At 37.0% G+C, this 3,950-nt stretch overlaps 1 long non-coding RNA gene across 1 annotated transcript; it reads right to left on the reverse strand.

Annotated features, from left to right (window-relative positions):
- Positions 1-1,154: 1,154 nt before the first annotated feature.
- On the reverse strand, positions 1,155-3,272 carry LOC121965765. Its single transcript, XR_006107517.1, has 2 exons — positions 3,177-3,272; positions 1,155-2,549 (listed from the first exon to the last, which is right to left on the reverse strand). It is a non-coding gene; the product is annotated as an uncharacterized LOC121965765 (long non-coding RNA).
- Between the last annotated feature and the right edge of the window lie 678 nt (positions 3,273-3,950).

The raw sequence follows: 3,950 nt of genomic DNA on the forward strand, positions 1-3,950 counted from the left end.
TACTCATCGCAAATTGAGGCAGGCTGCTGTTGTCATGCAATATCTGGGTCACACACACACACACACACACACGCACGCACGCACGCACGCACGCACACACACACACACACACACATGCGGTGATGTCAGCTCTATAAATAAATACATAAACTATTTCAATGTAAACAAACCAGCATGAAAACAATCATAACCACATACTGCATGTCAATTGTGGAATAGAATTACTACAGTACTGAAGTACAAATATAGTGCAAAATACTTCTACTCCAATACACATCAGGGGATAACACTGTATTTTTTACTTCACTATACTTAATCTGACATCTTAATTAATCAGTTATTCACTGCACAGAAAATTATTTGGCAGTCTTTTTTGTGTAGCGAGTGTAAAAACATTTATTGGCTTTTTAATTTTTTTTTCTATTTTCTTTTCATAATTTTGAGATTTGGATTATTGTTTGGACTGAAATTATATTTGTCACCAAGAAACTAAAAAAAAAAAATCTACTCTCTTAAAATTTACATTTCTACATCTATGAACATTTAAATTGGTTGTTACCAATATTTGGCATTTTACCACCATTTTAAAACAAAACTGACGGGAAGTTTTGAAAATACGTTCAAGTTTTGTGCAAGGCAAATTAAGCTTTCTCCATTTTTTAACTGTACTTTTGGTCAGTAGCTAACCTGACAAGGGTCACAGAAAAATAACAGTATGTTACATTTTTAATAATCACAACCTGTCAACTTTAAACGTCTTGTGTGTTGGAGAATCCAGAAAAAAATACTTATTCTGTTTAAGAAATCATTATCTAAAAATGCCATCATAGTAGAAGATAAAGTCAGTGCACACAGAAACAAACAGATCACAGGTCAGAGGTCAGAGGTCAGAGGTCACCGACAGAGCGCGGCCATGGAGGACATTCAGAACTTTGCTCGAGGACACATCTGCTAATAAAGTTTTTTCAGTCTTCCCCCTAATGACAGAAATAGCATCAGGACAGACATATTGTGCTCCGTCAACACCCTGCGGCCCTGGATGTTCCTCTAAAAGTCAAAAGGTCGCTTCACACTTTACTATAAATAAATCTCGCCACCTACAGACCGGCAGAGGAAGTGCGTGTAGCGCTCCAAAAACCAAAATGTCAGGTCAGTGGAGTTAAGATCTTTATTGGAAACCCAGCCTTCAAACATCATAGTACATTTTTTTTTATTAATTCAGAGTTACAGCAACAACAGCGACAGGGCCCATTTGGTTCAGAGCAGTGGTTCCCAAACTGAGGTGCCGGCCCCCCTCAGGGAACACGGGGTAGTTCCCAGAGAGGAGTCAAAGTGGGGAACTAATAAACTATCCGTATATCTGGTTTTCTGTAAGAGTGGCTGCTCTGATCTGAGGTTTTACAGGTGTGTGTGTGTGAGTGTGTGTGTGTGAGAGACGGCGGTGGGAAGGTTTGGGAACCGCTGGTCTGGAGAGACCGTGAGCGAGTGTTGACGCCACAGAGCGAGCAGCGAAGAGTTCAAAAACAGAACATGGAAACACAAACAGACAGAAAACACAAAAAAGGGAAACAATAGAAAAATACATTTCGAGTCTTCTTTTTGATTTCGGGGGAGCGGGATCGCCTTCATTAGGGCCATGGTTCAAAACGAGCAAATAGTTCATCGTAACACGGTGTCAGTGACGCTAAGAAAAAGAGCCGAGTGTTATTATTAATCTTTCTTTGTCGTCGATAAACAGCTTATAAACTGCCTATAGGTGTATGAGCTGATCTACAGGCTGCAATGACAGACTGCCAAAGGAAAAGACAAACTGGTTTATCTTTTTATTGACGAATCCAGAGATTCTGTACTTGTCGCTAAATTCCACATAGTGTGAAATCAATATAAATACATTTTCAAAAAGATGCCGCATGAGATATTTAGCAGTATCGGCTACAGCTTCTCCTAAATATTGAGTGTTATTCTGGCAATAATATTCTTATTATAATGCAGGAAAGAAAAAAGAAAAAAATCAGTGATGGATAATTTGCCGTTTTGTTGATGTTCAAAGCAAAAAAAAAAAAAGGTGAAAATCTAGAAATGCTCCAGATGTTCATCCTAAATATGATGCTGGTGATCAGCCTACTGTTGATTCTCCAATCCAACCGCATGAAGGCAAACCGTCTGCGTCATGGTTCAGTCACCAGGCGGCCTGCTGCGTCGCCTCCAGCTCTACGAGTGAGAACTCCGACTGTCGCACTAAAGCGGCATCTCATTTTCATTCATGTCAACGAGGAACTCAAAGTACTGGTGTCGGTTTTTTCCTGTTTTAACCCCCCCTATGTGAAATGCACTTAAAATTTCTCAAAAAAAACAACAAAGACGTCTACTGATGGTTAACAAACTGGAATAAATTGAAACATACTGTATATCGATAAAGTGTATTGGATTGGCATAGGCTGATCTTAATAAAAATAATGGTTATTGGTGCGTGTGTCGGCTCAAAATATCCCAATCGGAGCATCTCTAGTAAAATCCCACCTTCCCCCTCCAGTAGCAGGTCTTTAGATCTGAAAAGAGTGCAAACAGAATTATTTTAATCATTTCTGACAAAGTATATGCAATATGTTGCTTTGAAACATGAAAAAAAATTGTTTTGATTTCTTTTAACAACAAGCAGAGGAGAAGATGAGAATCTAAATAACAAATAGCCTAAAAAATGGCAAGAAATTAGTAAAGTTACAAAAAAATTGCCTAAAAATAAGAAAAAAAATTTCAAATGTGTAAAACTTTAATATGGTTTTGAGAACTTTATTAATGTATATTTCAGAAGAAGGGGAAAAACCCACTATTGTCTTTTGTATTCTTGGAATTTTGCATTGCATGTTCGAAATAAAATGATAAAATGAAAATAAATGACTACTGGATTATAGTTATTGGTATACTGTCCACATTTTTATACATTAAATTAATCAATTTTAAAAGTTGCAGTTCCCCATCTTCCAAAATCCACCTTTTCTCAAACACATCTTCCACAATTCTTATTCTGTGAGTCATTTTTTCCCGTAAATTTTACTTCTTGAATCATATATTTCCATTTTATTAATTAATCTGCCATATACTGTGTTTTGTGGTGATCTACAAAGCTGCAGGCACGATACCCGGGAATAGTAAATGTTAAAATGAGAGGAGCTTACATCATCGATGTCCTCATCATCGTCGCCGATGTCATCGAACTGGATCTCGTCGTCGTCTCCGGGACCGAAGGTGTCTGTCTCGTTGATTTTGGCTGCGAGAACAAAGACGGAGGAAGTGTTAAAAAAGAAAATATGAATAATAAAAGCAGGAAAACATGTTTCTGCGTCACTGTGATAATCTTGCTGCTGAATGTGACTTGTTAAATGTGATTTGTGAAATACTGAACGTTAGAGGTCAAAAATGATGAAGCTGAAGATTTCTGCTGTTTAAAGTCAACAACTGCACGTTTTATTTCACCGTTTTTAAAACCCGTAAATGATGCAAGAATCGAGCAGCAGTGATGTTACAAACAAACACGGAGGTTTGAACTGAAGGAAATCTCTGTCTTCACCGTCTCACCTGTCTCACCTGTCTCACCTGTCTGAGCTGGACACAGCGTTTACCTTTAGACACAGTTTAACACTTTTCTCGTGCTGCTTCTGGATGCTATCCACAAGTATTTTTAACTTTCGTACCCCGAGCAAATTGATGCCAATTCTTTCAAAAATGTGGGATAAAAAGACAATAAGCAACTTGATGAGAAATGTTTCAAAAATAAGAAAGTTTAGAAAATTATTTTTAAAAAAGTACGGGAAAAATGTCTATATGGAAAAAAAGACAAAGATAGAAAAAAGTATATTTATAATTACTTATTTAAGATAGTTAGAAAATAACCATACATTTTTGAGCACTTTTTGGAAGATCAGTTCTTTGTTTTTTTAAATATTTTTCTA

This window comes from Plectropomus leopardus, unplaced genomic scaffold (genome assembly GCF_008729295.1).
Source record: "Plectropomus leopardus isolate mb unplaced genomic scaffold, YSFRI_Pleo_2.0 unplaced_scaffold21573, whole genome shotgun sequence".
NCBI lineage: Eukaryota > Metazoa > Chordata > Actinopteri > Perciformes > Serranidae > Plectropomus > Plectropomus leopardus.